At 36.8% G+C, this 15,969-nt stretch overlaps 1 long non-coding RNA gene across 1 annotated transcript; it reads left to right on the top strand.

The window, feature by feature from the left end:
- The first annotated feature begins 2,602 nt into the window (after positions 1 to 2,602).
- Positions 2,603 to 8,218, top strand: LOC139436304 (uncharacterized). The gene is made up of 3 exons (XR_011645524.1): positions 2,603 to 2,645; positions 4,072 to 4,158; positions 8,108 to 8,218. It is a non-coding gene; the product is annotated as an uncharacterized lncRNA (long non-coding RNA).
- Positions 8,219 to 15,969: the final 7,751 nt, after the last annotated feature.

Below are 15,969 nucleotides of genomic sequence, written 5' to 3'. Positions count from 1 at the left end.
TTTGAAGACCGTATGTGTAAAGATGATAGCTAAAGTTTTGAGTGCTCATAAAATCAACAAAGGAATAGGCTATTAAGAGATAAGTGTGACTATTTTGAGTGCACAGAATATAGAAAAGGAGGCCAATGAAGGAGACAGAGGAAGACAAGATAGAAAAGTAGGAAACTGCAAATGTGGATACTAGAGTATAAAGGAAGCTAAGGCAGAATTTAACTCCTCATTGAAAGTGGTTAAAAATTGGAGTCATCCTATTACAATTAAGAATAGTTCAGCAGGGCCCATTGCACTTAGTGAAATCAGTGTCCCTTTCCAAATTTCAAAGCCCTCCATTTTAATTTCCTAGGATGCACAAGTAAATACCATGAAATGGGTCCCATTAAACAACAGGAATTTATTTACTCATGCTTTGAGGCTGAGAAAAAGTCTGAATCGCGGCATCCTCAAGCTGATGCTTTCAGTCTAAAGACTGGACGTTCTGGAGCTGGCTGCTGGTGATCCTGGGCCCTTAGCTTATCACATGACAAACATATGGTGGCATTCCCTTCTCTTCCGGGCTCCGTTCATATTCATCTTCTATTTGCTTTCTTTGTGGCTCTCTCTTTCTGTCGGAATTTCATTCCATTTATAAAAGACTCTAGTAATAAGATTAAGACCCACCCTAAAGGAGGTGGGCCCCACCTCAGCTGAAGTAACAACATAAAAATGTCCTACATACATTGAGTTCACAAACACAGGAATGGATTGGGTTTAAGAACATGTTTTTCTGGGGTACCTACAGCTCCAAACCACCATACCCTCCAAGGCTCAAAGGTCCAAAGCCAGGCTGTTGCATTTAGGAAGAGGCAATGGGCTACTGAAATCTCCCTCAGTTTAAAGGATTCTGGAGTGGAAGTGTTGAGTGTTGATAATGTCATAAGCTATGGAAGTCAAATAGGATGATGACTAAATGAAAACACTGAACTTGGGAAATTAGTGTTTACCACTAAATATGAAAAGACTAATTTTAGGAGAAGAGTAAAAGGTATATATTAGATGTGAATGTTTTGAAAATTGAGTAAGGGATGAGGAAATGAATATATTTCATAACCTAATACTTTAGAAAATGGAGTTGATTAAATCAAGGAAGATAGGATGTGATGAGAGAGGGGGAATGGTAAAATAGTGTTGTTTCTAGAATGGGGAGAACTTTTTACAGTTCAAAAATATTGAGGAGAAACATAAGTTGAAAAAGTAGAAGCTGAGGACAGTAATTTATTTATATAGTTATAGAGTATGTGTGAGGACATGTTGCTGAGAATCAGGTAGTGAGTCCTCCTGTGGAAAAAGGATGGAGGAGTAACCATTAATACTTTGAGGAAAAAGGGAATCTGAAGAAATGAAAATTCAGAGAGTAAGGTAAAGATCTGCCAAGGCCACACACTAAATCACCCACCCCTCTATGCAGCGGAAGAAGTCATCTGCTGAGATTGATGAGAGCATGGAGTGGACTTGAAGACTGAGACTTACAAAGGAGCACAAACAATAGTTTTCTGAAATGAGATAGAGATTTCATCAGTGATCTGTGGCAATATCCACAGGAACACAGTTATTTCTCCTTTATTAGTAGTAGCATTACTCTCATTAATTCTGCACAGTTTTCAGACTTACTTTCCTAACATTAGCACTGAATAGCTGAGGGAAAGATTTTAGTTTTCTGCCTCACTGCTTATAAAATACGTTAATAGGCAAAAATAGAAATCAAAGCCATCTTTTTTGGTGAAATTACAGAGTACAAGTTTAAAAAACAAGTTTTCCTTTAACTCAAGAGGCAGACCTAAATCTTGAGGGGTATGAAAAAAAGGTTTCACATGGGGAGCTGGATTTTTAGGCTAATGAATGCAACTCTATTTTTGATACTATGCTGTGTGTTTACATAAAATAGAGGAGCGTTTTAGGCCAATTAGTGGCTTGCAAACCCTATACTTTTTCCAGCAAGGGCTAAGCTTGACGAACTTGAGACGTTAATACAGAAAATCATTGGCAATGAATCATGCGACTGGCTTGATCCAAGGCAACAAAGCTTTAGCATAAATTAGTTTTTATTTGTTAAAAGAAAAACAAATTCTGTTTGTTTTTGTAATACAGTTTGTTGGTTCTTTTAATTTGGGGGGAAACTTGGGGAATTCCAGTTCTCCGAGAAGGGAGAAGCTCAGCGCGCTGAGAGCCAGGCCCCAGCGCTCGGGCCTGGGTAAACACCCACACGCGTCTCCTTCAGTACACCTCGGTCAGAGGCAGCAAGCAGGGCGGGCCTGTTATGCCTGGACCTCAGCTGAACCGACAGTGCCAGCCGGCGACGACGGGGGTGTGAGCCACACTGGATTATTCAGACCACCAAAAGGCAGCCTGCTGCAATTGCCCACCATCCTTTAATCCTGCTCTTATTTGGTGCCTATGGAAAAGAAGACCTACAGAATGCTATTGTTTTGCTGGAATTTAGAGATCATGGAATCCTTCCTCATAGTTTTGCAGATGACAAATATTAGGATCAGACACATCATTTGGCTAAGTCAACATAGACAAATACAATACCTGAACAACTCAATTCCTAAGCCATAGGCTTTCTGGTATCAAGTGCTAGCAGCAGCCTCCGTTGTTTACCTGGCCAGGTAAGGAGAGCTGTAGGAAATCCGAGTTCATTTGTTTTCTGTTTTTAGCTCCAATCTACAAAAGATGACATACATGGAAACCAAATGACTTAGCAGCAGAGCTAATGATAAAATCTTCTAAATTCAGAATGTTTGTCATCAATTTATACTTCACTCAGCAGCATAAACCCAGCTGAAATGAAGATTGGGGTGCCTGGGGAAACAATGTGATTGTTACTAATGCCTTACTTATTTTCCATGAGTTGGTAAAAATCCAAGACTTTTGCAAGGGTTTCATCAGAAGAAATTTGCAGCTAGTGTTAGTTCAGTGCTTTGGTTTAGGGTTCACAAAGCACTGTCATATTTGTCAAAGTGCTCATTACTCATGACAATACTGTGAAGTGCTGTGGCAGAGATTGCTAGTTGTCGGATTTCTCTTTTATAATTCTATAGCAATAAAATCCTTGATTTTTTGTGTGGACATAGAAAAAAGACCACATACCTTAGCCTCGCTTGCAGTGAGGTATGGTCATATATACCTATGTTCTGGCCAATGGCATGAGAGTGGAGATAATGTGCTAAAGGCAGAGCTGATGTGTGAAACACTCTCCTCTCCTTTCCAACCCTCACTGGCTGCAATGGTACTGAGGTTGCACCACCTCATCCTAGGTGATTTAGATATAGCAGTGAATAATAAATGTAAAGTATTATATATATTAAGGGTTGTATGACCTTGGGTATATTATTTAATCCTTCTAAGTTTCAGATTCCTCAATTTAAAGTTGAAATACTAGCAGTTACCTTGAAAAATATAGTAAACATTAGAAGGAATGTATTTAAAATGCTCATCATAATGTCACCATTGTTGCTTACAGCGGAGCTGTGAACTGTAGAGTGGGAAGAACTAGAAGGGAAAGGTGGAGAGGATACTGAGTGGGACAAAGAGGCAGGGGTCAGCCTGGAAAGGTCTCCCTCTTCTTTGTGAGACTGTTGCGGGGACTCCTAAGTGAACCAAATGAGCTCTGTGGTCAGTGCTGGAACTCTTTGTCCTGAGTTAACACTAACAGGAAGAGTGACTCAATATCCAGCCTCAAAGGATGGAGAAGCTGAGTCTGGTTTGGAACTTCCTGCCCCAAGTCGGGATCGGTCTGGGAACTACAGTAGTTGAGCTGAATGTTACTATGATCCATAGAGACCAGTGGGCCCTGCTGAGGCAGGGTGAGTGGGAGTGGAGGCAAAGGAAATGAGAGGGTTCTGGCAACAGGAATTTTATTTAGCCTGGTGATTTCAGCTAAGTTTAAATAGTAGATGAACCTTAAGCTTGAATCTCAGATCTACTGCTGAGTAACCATTACCGGTACCAATTTCCACATCTTTGAAGTGAGGACAAAAGCTACCTTTTGAGTTCGGTTAATAATAACCATCATCGAATGTGCTTTTATTACAGACCAATCACTCTTGCAAGGCTTTTGGGGCATTATCTGAGGTAATCTTCACAACACCCCTGAAAGGGAAGAACACACAGGATTTTCAGGTAACAGATGAGAAAACTGGGGCTTACAGAGGTCCAAAAACATGTCCATAATCAAACTCTGCTGCTTGGATGCCTTTTCATTTAGGAGTAAATGAAAATATGTAAAGTGTTTAACACAGGGCTTGGCTCGTTGCCTTGAATAAATGGCAGCTTTTAACATTATACAGTTTTAGAGATAAGAAATTGCAGCTAAGAATGCTGACATAACTTTCCTCAAATCATAAGAATATTGGGAGAACAAGGCTCAACGTTTCAACTTCAACATGCTTTACCGACCGCCGTATTCTACCTTACACCAAAAGGATGCCAAGCAGTTTGAAAGCAACCACCTGGGCCAGGTATGAGTAGCCCTGTTCAATCTGCACCCAAAGCTCAAGCAAAATGTCTGACCTCTGAGGATACCTCAGAAAGGAAGATTTCATTGTCTGTTGCATCTTCAAACACAGCGGCCCATGAGCCGTGTCCATCGGACTGCCCTGCCCACCACCTCCTTTCCACAGAGCCCAGCTGCCTGGAGCGCGCTGGTCCCGTGATCTCTCCCTTCTGTTTGTGAAGTTTCTCAGCCAAGAGGAAGGCCATTAGGTGTCAAATTGCAAGTAGAATGTATCCAAGCAGCTGCCTATTCCAGCACAAGTTCCTGCCAAAGAACCTTAAATAAACTTGGTGGAGGGAAGATGTCTGAAAGTATTTTGCATGCTGTGTGTTGAGCTTATTAGAGCGCTATAGAGAACTTAATTTTATCTAATTAATTTGAGTTTGAATAATGGGCACAAATATTAGGCTTTTTCCCCTTCTGATTCCCTTTGTGGGTTTCTTTTGAGCAAAAAAAAAAATGGTCAAGACACTAGTTACGATAAAAGGAAATATATATAAAGAGTAAAGAAACTCTATTTATTTATATTTTTTGACCAAGTGGAAGTCAAGCAATTTTTGTAAGAGTCAACACTGGTACACTATAGTAACACAGATAAAAAAGAAGGCTTGAACACCTAAGAGGAAAAAGTTAACACCTTAGAAACTATAATGAAACATTTAAGATGCTTTTCCATCATTTCTTTTTAAAAAAAGCTTATTTATATACACTGCTTTCTGAGGGAAACTGAACAGTTGTTACCCTCCTTTTAAAAACTAAGTATAATAAGGTAGAATCATCTTACATTTTATATGAGTGAATTCCATGCCACCTGGCAGATTTTGCCATCACATGGTATATTAAAATAAATTATTCACACCAGGCAGTGAAAGGTAGAGACAGAAGCTCTTCTATCCTCCAGAGTTACCCATTTGAAAGAAAAAGGTGAGCAGGACTCAAACAAGTCTCACTTTCTAATACATGATAGGCACAGGGTTGTTCAAGAAGTAGAACAGGATCTGACTTTTATCTTTAGGCAAAATGTATTTTATCAGAAGAAAAATTATATGAGAGAGAAAGAGAACAGTTCTTCTCGATATTTATGTAAATGCCCCAGGAATAATTTTTGGAGTCACCTGAGTAGAGTTCACGGCAGAGGCTGAGACTGGGAAACTAGTCAGAAATGTGAGCTTATTCTGTAGGGAGGCTCAGAAGAGGCCAAACGGTGGCCACCTGAGAAGACAAGGCAGTCGTTAAAATTAGAGCAAGGGACAAGCACCAAAGCAGTAGAAAATTACATATCTGAGCGGTAAGATATGAACATCTGTGGTCAAGAGTAAAGGAGCAGAGAATTATCTAAGGAGAAGAGGCAAAGGGTCAGAAAAGTAAATAAATAAACTCTAGGTTGAGGGGCAGGGAGTTCCAAATGCACAAGTAGTGAAAGGTCCAAAATTCAAGCTGTGAAATCAGTTGGTTCAAAGTGCCAGGTTCACAAATAGTTCATCAAGAAAAACGTCAAGTACTTACAATTGATAAAATGAACTCCCTTCTCCTGTGACAGCAGCAGTTTGAACGTGAGAAAAAAAATGTTTGTCTAAAAAAGCAAGAACATTTTGCCTCTTGTCACGAAGCTGCTGAGAAAGGGAGAATGCTTGTGAAACAACAGAAGGAAAAGGCCTTAGAAGAAACAGGTCTGCCTCTCAGGAGCACATTGCTCCTGGCCTGGTGGCAACCTCCTTGCCCCCCACAGCCTGAGGGTGGTATAAATAGTCCTTCTCGGCAAGCAGAAAGACTCTCTATGATAAGACTATTGTACAGAGTCTGCATCTCCTGAGACCCATAAATCAAAGTGGCCACCGACATGCAATAGTGAGTCTGAAATCGATTTGGTTCATACAAACAGATCAGTGCTGTTGAGATGCTCTGCAGACCATTTGAGCCAAGCGATAAACTACCATGTAACCAAGGAGTCAAATTCTCTCTTAAGGTAGTGCTTCCCATACTTGTTTGTCTCATGAGCACAGAGTAATTGAAAGTAATAATAAAGCATATGGGAGTTAATAGAAATTAGAGAAGATGTGGTTCCTGCATGAAGCTACTTATCCCTACACATAGCAAGCATGAATATTCCAATCTCTTCAGAAACCTGTGAAGATTATGGGGATCGATGTCAAGGTACACCAAGGTTGGGAAGTTTTTGCCTTAGAGGATGGCTTGAAGTCTCCTGAGACACTTATCCTTAAGGTAGGTAGCCAAACTAGTAATAGAAGCTTATAAAAGCAAATGTCAACCTTAAATAGAAAGTCCAGGAAACCATTATGAAGGAAAACTGAGCCAAGGCAGGTTAAAGTGATGTATCAAGCACAAAGTAAGATGGAATAAAAGAAGTCATTGTTTTGGATATGGAGAAATAGGAACACTCACTCGTTGGTGGGAAAGTAAAATGGTACAGCCACTGTGAAAGACAGTTTGGTGGTTTCTGAGAAAGTTAAGAATAGAACTGCCATATGACCTGGCAGTCCCACTTCTGGATATATGCACAAAGGAAGGGACTCAAATAGATACTTTAATGCCAGTTCTCATAGAGGCATTTTTCACAATTGCAAAAGATAGAAGCAGCCCAAGTGTCCATCGGCCAATGAATGAATATACCAAATATAATATATATACAATGGAATGAAGTTCTGATACATGCGACAACATGAATGAACCTTAAAAGACATCATGTTGGATGAAATATGCCAGATAAAGAGGACAAATAATGTATGATGTCAATGATATGAAATAATTAGAATAAGCAAATTTATAGAGTCAGAAATTAGAATATAAGTTAATAGAGGATAGGGTAGGATAGGGAATAGGGAGTTAATGCTTAAATTATACAATTTCTACTTAGAATGATGGAAAAATTTTGATAATGGATGGTGGTGATGGTAGCACAACATTGTGAATGTAATTAACAGCACTGAATTATATATGTGAATATGATTAAAAGGGAAATTTTAGGTTGTATATAGTCAGTAGAATAAAAGTTTTTTAAAAAACTGCAGGACCATACAGCAAAAAGAGTGAACTCTAATGTAAAGACTGGAATATAGCTAATAGTGCAATTATAATAGAATTCTCTCATCAATTGTAATAAATGTATCACATTAATGCAAGGTGTTAATAATGGAGAAGGTATATGGCAACTCCATATTTTCTGCATGATTTTTCTGTAAACTTACAATTTCTTTAATAAAAAAATGACAAGGAAAAAAAGAAATCATTGTTTTCCTAACTGGAAAGCCAGAAGCACTCCCTTCCTCCTCAACCCCCTCATTCTATGGAGCTTAGAATGTATAAATGTCAAGAAACAGACGTCCTTTAAGAGAAGAGCAGTGGACAGCAGCAGTTTCATACAGTAGAAAAAGGATCGATGAAATGTGGAGCAGGGATGGCGTGTTTTCAGACTGCTAGTGTGTTGTGTCCGGCAAGAATCATGTTCTTAAAATAACTGAATTTGAACACTTTTAGGTAGAGTGTGCGTGCTCATGTTTGGGGGCCGTCACTGCTTAATATTTTATAAGCCTTCTTTCATTTTTGTTATTTTCCTAGACTCTGAAGAAATTTGAGTTTGCAAGCTCCAGCTGTTGAGTGATTCTGGGAAGACCTTGAAGCCACCATTCTTAGAAGCACCATTTCTAAAGATAATCAGCCTGCAGAAAGAAACTTGGGACTCAAAGAAAAGAATATACAGAAAATATCTTGTATCAAGACAGAACTAATTTCTTATAAGGAAATATTGTGGTTATTAGCCATCTTTACAGTTTCAAAGAAAGTGTAGTTACAAACATATACATAGATTTATGTAGGCATATATTTCAAAAATCTATGTATTTCTAAAATTATTTCTTTATTAAACATATATTTGGTTGACCATTGTATTTTATTTAGTTATCCTCAATTGATGATTTATTCCAAAAGATATCCAGAGAAGGTGCTGAAGTGAAAAACCCATACTTCCATGAATGCAATATGCCAGTTAATACATATCTAATTACTTTGATGGAGACAATCCTTGATTCAGTCTCTTAAGTAACCAAAGATACATCACACAAATGGGCTTCAATTAATGCATTTTTATATCAGTTAGATACATAGTGTAACGTTGTCCTGATTTGAAGCAGAGAAAAATCTTACTCAACCTCTGATTTCTTATATATTTTTGGCCTAGAAAGGAACTGGTATTGGGTGGATGGGGGAAAAGGCCATGCCTGTAAAATTAGAGATAAGTGATCTACATTTGGAAACCCTGACCCAAGGAACTCTCACTTCCCAGTGGTACCCACCTTTAGAGCTGTGAGATAGAGGTGGATACTTAGAATGAGTAAGAGAAGTTATCAGCCTGGCACACTTTGGGAAGGCTCTATGGTAATATGGTCTAGAAAATATCACGTTCCACAGTAAGAATATGATTGATGTGTTAAGTAAGTGTGAGTAAGCTCAGAGATCTAGGATATTATCACGCACCTGAAAACTTGCGATTTAAACATATATGTACATACTAAATAGTTTACTGAAATAACACAATCAAGTATTTAAAGCATTTAAAAGTATTCAAGCATTTAAAACGGCCCCTCACCATAAAAACAAAACAAAACAAAACAAAACAAAGCAAAACATTGCAAAGGTTTTAGCACAACCTGGTGGACATTCTGCATTCTACACCAAGGCAGTGGAAAATATTCACACACATGGATGCATAAATATTTCAAATTACAAAATCATCGCAGAAAAAACACAAACCATTTCTATGAAATTTGCAATTCTATTTTAACAGATAATAAAGTGTGAACATAAATAATAGATAAAACACATTTTCTTAAATTGTTTTTTTTCTACACTCATTAAAAGGAAATACATACTTCAGATGAACAAGTTTCCTGCTCTGACCACCTAGTCTTCACGGATTTTTCCTTTGCTTAGAGAATTAGTTACAAAGAGTTCATTTCAAAACATATCTTGAAATTAACACATTTTCTTAGGAAGATTGGAGATTAAAAATATAAGTTAGTAATAATTTTCTTATATGAAGGCAAATCCTTAGAGTGTCCAAATTTAAATACTGAATATTAATAAACTGCTTCTGTACTAAAAAAACAAGCATTTCATTTAGAGTTGCAAAAAAAGTATAAAGTAATTTTATAATTTACCAGACTATTAATAATTTTCCACACTAGTTTACAAACACCAGTGATTTCATTTAAATTGTATGTGAAGTTTATAAAGTGAAAAAACAAAAAAAGAGTTCTACTTCTCATGAAGCAAGGGTTTGAAGAACAAGCTGGCTGAGATAGGATCAGGCTGCCAACCCAGGAAAGATTCATTTTCCAAGGAGGATTCAGGGACTCATTTCCTCTGACATTTTATGTTATAAATTATTGGGGTCACAACTGTTTAGGTCTAAGAATTTTGAATCCTCTTCCAAGATTTTCTTTATAGTCTTTGAAGAAAATTTTCATTGAGCAAATATATAAACAAAGCCCAGAGTTTCCTCATTGCATTCATTATAAACAGTGATCTTTGCATTTGTGGATCTTAAAGATGATATGATCTGAAAGGGTTAAATCAGCTTTATTTATAAATTAGTGGGTTAATGTTGATCTTTGAGTCAGTGATTCTAACTTAGATATATCATCACTAAGCAGACGTCAGCTTGAAATATGACTATTTTCCTGAAATTGTGTGGAATATCTACTGGGCTCCCTTTAATGGGCTAGCTCAAGAATGAGCTTTTCACAATGGAAAAAATGAAAGCTTATTTTTTCAATATTACAGAGAAATTAAACTTTCCCTTGGTAAAATCCACTTCTGCTGTAGCTTATTTCTATGAAAATGAGCAATTTCATACTTAGAAATGGTCCATTTATAAAAATACAGATTTTCATCTTTAAAAAATTGATCAACATTAAATGTGGTAATAAAGTTGCTTCACTCAGATCCTACAAAATTCATGAAACATCACATTATTTGTACTATGGCAGTGAGCTGTATTTAGTCAGGTAAAACAGAATTGCTAAAAATGTATCCAAATGAAAGTTAAACATGTATTTATTTTTGTACATATCTGAAGTATGAGTCCTGAGGCATTGTATTTTTTTGTTTGTTTTTGTTTTTGCTTTTTTTCTTTAACTTTTTTTTTTGGAAATAATTGTAGCTTCACAGAAAGTTGGAGGGATAGTACAGAGAGATTTCATATACCCTTCACCCAGTTTACTCAATGATTACATCTCTTATAATTATAGAGTACAATATTAAAACCGGGAAATTGACATTGTTATATTTTGTGTGTGTGGTTCTGTGTCCTTTTAGACATTATTAGATGCTTTAAAGCAATGCCCGCCCTCCTTTTTTTTTTTTTAGCTGAAAACTTGAAAGGGAAGATGTGAATTTTTTTTTAGGTCAGATAAGAGAGCTGGGCAGAGATGGCCTACAGCTACCCAAGATACTTTCCTCCAGGATAAAAATCTCCCATAGTGGCCTCAGGAGGAAAGCACTAAGTATCTTTAGCTTCATTTAATGGCTTCTTCATGTTCCTCTCTGAACTCCCTTCAGATAACCCACCTGCAAGAAGATTCCCTAAGTCCTACAAGCCACAGTGCTGCCTGAGCAGTTACACTCTGCCTTCGGGATGAGGTCTCAGCAGACCACGGAGTCCTCCACAGGCTTCCTTCCTTCCACTTAAAAAGCACCTCTAGTAAAATGTCTCCAAAACCCACTATGAGCCAGGTGCTTAAAATAAAATGACACGCTCCCTCAGGCATGAGAACTGGTAGGATGAATCAAGGGGAAAGGGGCACAAAGGGACCACAGCACTAAAGAACACAATAAGGGAGGTGCTGGGGAATGGTCTCTCGTGATGCGGAACTAGAGGAACTCAGAATTCTAGAGACAGGGAAATAACACTATTTTGGTTCTAAAACATAGAACTTAATATGGGTGACATGGTGGAAATAACATGGTAATGAAGTTGAGGTCTATCTACAGTAGACATTTTACATGAGGTGGTTATAGATTTATACTTAAACAATTATGTTCATGTCTAAAACTGAAGGTGACTTATTCCTTTAATAGCATTTAAAACATTCTTATTGACTACCTTCAGTTTTTTTGCTAGTGCATGTTGCTACAAGACAGAAAGACATATTCAAACATAGTTCTTATTTTTGAGGATCTCTGTCTCCTGAGAGAAACACTTGTGAAAAATGTGATGATGGAATATGATATATATCATGGTAGAGGCATAATCAGTGGGCTGTGGGAGTTAGATGAAGGGAGCAATCAACTCTGGCTCAGGTAGTAAGAAAATATTTATAGATTGGGTGATATTTGGAATTGGTCTTAAAAGCATCAACATTTACCAAGCAGAGGAAAGAGCTCAAGTTATCTCTTCAAGAGAAAGAATTCTGGAGATGGGCAAAGGAAAAATAAACAGATAAAAAGAGACAATACCTGGAACAGGAAAAATTTATAGTTAATATGCTCATAGAGATATTGCTAGCCTTAGAATCAACATGAAGTGACCCAAAATGAATATCCTGAGAGGAAATAAATACCTAAATAAGAACTCTTATAAATTAACTTCTCTTTTAAAAGGAATAAAAACTCAATTAAAAAAAAATCTCAATAGAGGACCGACATTGATGTTAAAGACTCTTATAGAGGATAACAAAAAGACAATGAGGTGAAAAACTTGCAACGTAAATGTAAGAAAATTAGGGAATTTGGAGGTTCAGTAAAAAAGAAAGGTAATCTCCCTTCCACAAACAATCAAGAAGAAAGAGGAGAAGAGAGGGAGGGAGAGAGAGAAAGAGCAAGAGAAAGAGCAAGAGAGAAAGGAAACCATGAAGGAAGTAATTTAAGGACATTTTTTCGTAGTGAACAATAGTTTGTATATGGAAAGGACCTGCTAAGTGATCAAAACAATGAAATTTTTTTTTAAAGTCCACACAAGGGTACCTTATTGTGAAATTTTCACATATTGATGACAGAGATTAGATTTTAAAAGACCTTAGGAAGAAAACAACAACAAAAAAAGAGATGAAAATGAAATGTCAGGAACCAACTGGCATCAAATTTCTCAAGACAGTTAATGATGAACTATAATACATACGGTATAACAGTGCTCCTAAATGTATTCATCAAATGCAATGAATGTGCCACACTGATGAAAGAATTTGATGATGTGGGAAGAGTCAGGGGTGGTATGGAGTGGGGGTATATGGGATCCTCTTATATTTTTTAATGTAACATATTATATGATCTATGTATCTTCAAAAAAATTAAACATCTATTTTTAAAAAAGAGACAGTTAATGATGGAAAGCAAAAGGGAGATTCCTTTAAAAATCAAAGTCAGCTGCTTTTCTATATACCAACAATGAACAACTAGAATTTGAAATTAAAACAAAAACCTATGTAAACACCCAAAAAATAAGTGCCTAGCAATAAATTTAACAAAATATTTATTAGCTCTATAGGAGGAAAACTATAAAACTCTGATGAAAGAAAAAAAGTAAAAAAAAAAGAAATCTAACGGATAGAAAATGTCAAAGTGTTTCTGAAGAAAGCTAAATATATGGAAGAGAAATTCAAAGATATAATAAAGGAAAATCTTTATAAATAAATAAAAATATCTGAATATAAAGATGGAATGTGCATACCGTGTCCCAGGAAGAAGTCATACAGAAAGATCAAACCAAGATAGAGCTGATTAAAATTTCTGAATTTCAAAGGTCAAGAAAGAATCATGAAATAATCTAGAAAGAAAACACAAGTTAAATGCTTAGAAGAGGAAAAATTTAGTTTGGTTCCAACGTTTCCACAGCAAAAGTTATTGGCAGATTTCAGTGACATGAAGTCTATAAAATTCTGTGGGATCAAAAATGTGACTCCTAAATTTTTATACCTCCTCCATGTTGTTCTTTCAAATATAAAGACAACCACAAACATTCTCAGTTTAACAATATCAGAGGAAAACAACATCATAAAGAATATGTGATGAAACCTACTTTACCATGAAATTAAACTAATTAGAGATGAAACAAAATAAGGAATTTAGGAATGGAGAAGCCCTAGAAAGGACTGAATGGTAGGCATTGAGTCAATTTAAGTGCCTAACACAGTACTAATCATCTTGATACTGTAACCTTAGTATAAATAAAAGAACCTTAAGAGATGGAGAGAGACAATATTGGAGGAAGTCTGGGTGGAGTAAGAGGTGTCATTTTTAATAGCAAGAAGATAAACAATACTAACTGAATTTAAAACATTTTAAAGTTTTTATAATCTTTGCCTTGATTTCATTGTGATGTGGTTTATATTTAACACATGTTATAAAAAGGAAATTTACATATAAGCTAACAAAATTTTTTCAAATCATAATTTTTTTATTCAATAAGTTCAAATGGGTTAAAATACTCTTGCTAAATGAGAGGACATATGTTATGATCTATATTTTCAAGTTTTTATAAATTATCCTAAATAATCTGTAATTTTTCTAACCTAAAATAATCTTCCTCTCTCCCCTCCTTCCCTTCCTCCCTCCTTCCATCCTTCACTGCCTTCCTTCCTTCTTTTCCTCACTTTCTTCTTTCTTTTCTTCCTTCTTTCTGCTTGGATGGAGAAGTGACTTGAAAAATATTCACCAAAATTTAACTATGCTTATAAATGAATTGTGTGTTGGGGATTTTTTTTTAAATTATGTTTTTCAAATAGACACTAGATTTACAGTTTAAAATGTAAAATGGTATGCTAATATGTACTGGCTTCTATCCTTGTTACCATCTCTCACCAGTCCCTATAGGTAAGTACATAATATTCCATTGAATAGACATGTCATGGCTTATTTAACCTTAAAGATGGACACTTAGGTTGTTTTTAGTAATTTCTGGTTTCAAATAAAGGTATGATAAATAACTTGCACATGTGACATTTTGCAACTATATAGATAGATATGTCTGGAGGGTAAATATTAGATGTGGAGTTTCTAGGTAAAAGTAGATATGCTCTTGTAAGTTTGAGAGCTATTCATATGGCCACATTGCCATTCATAATTGTATATATTGCAATTGTACAATTGAGAGTCCTTATCATCTGCTGCCTCCCCTCACAGCCCTGCCAACAGGGTGTGAAAAAGTGTGTGGATATTTAGTTCTGAGAACTGTTATCTCTCAGTGTAGTTTTAATTTGCATTTCTCTTTCATGAATAATGCTAAGAATCTCTTTACATGTCTAGGGTCTTTGTAGTTCTTGGTCTGTAAACTATTTATTCTCCTTTCATAAATTGGATTTTGACTGATTTTTAACTTTTTAATGAACACTTTGCAGTATTGTTTGATTTTATATAGTAAGACTATATCCATTTTACAAAACAATAGTCTACAAAAGAATAAGGAGCACAGATAAAGAGTTTGGCCTGCTCAAAGGGTGGAGGGGTGGGCTGTGGAGCTCTTATTAAGTAGGAGAGGAAGAGTGAGTATGGTAAAGATAGGGATATATTTTGAAGTGGAGAGAGAAATTTAAGCCAGTGGCTTTTTTTTAAAGATTTATTTTCTTTATTTCTCTCCTCTCACCCCCCCTTTGTCTGCTCTTTGTGTTCATTCGCTGTGTGTTCTTCTTTGTCTGCTTGCATTCTTGTCAGTGGCACTGGGAATCTGCATCTCTCTTTGTTGTGTCATCTTGCTGTGTCAGCTCTCTGTGTGTGCAGTGCCACTCCTGGACAGGCTGCACTTTTTTAGCGCAGGGCAGCTCTCCTTGCAGGGTGCACTCCTTGCACATGGGTCTCCCCTACGCGGGAGACACCCCTGCATGGCAGGGCACTCTTTGTGTGCATCAGCACTACGCATGGGCCAGCTCACCACATGAGTCAGGAGGCCCTGGGTTTGAACCCTGGACCTCCCATATGGTAGGTGGATGCTCTATCAGTTGAGCCAAATCCACTTCCCTTTTTTTTTTTTTTAACATCATTTCATGAAAGTAATAACCATGGAAATAGTTCACAATTGGAAGAGCACTAAGGGAGATAACAAAGAAGATAAATGCAGAACAAGAGCTAAAATCTACATGCCACATTGTGGTCCTAGGTCAAGTTTGGAATCGTCCAAATATAATGGTGCCAATAGGCAACTTGAGTGTCTAAAAAAGAATAGCTGTTCCAAGTAGAGCAGAAGAGTAGAAGTTAGAGCTAGGAAAGGAGAAAGCTGACTGACACAGGCCTGGTGTCTGTAGGGCAAGGATGTTGGTAGGCCAAGGTGTCAGACGGAATTGATCTGTTGGATGAGTAATTGAAGTGAGGGTACAGAAAGAATAGGGGAATCAGGATTAGAAGGACCGGAGTTCTCCATGAAGCAATTTGATTTCCAGACTATACCCAGTTGTTATTTCTTTGCTATTTTTATTTTTAAATTAATATCAAGC

This window comes from Dasypus novemcinctus, chromosome 13, assembly GCF_030445035.2.
Source record: "Dasypus novemcinctus isolate mDasNov1 chromosome 13, mDasNov1.1.hap2, whole genome shotgun sequence".
NCBI lineage: Eukaryota > Metazoa > Chordata > Mammalia > Cingulata > Dasypodidae > Dasypus > Dasypus novemcinctus.
Note: the sequence above shows the minus strand (reverse complement) of the source record. Positions and strands in the feature narration are given on the sequence as shown.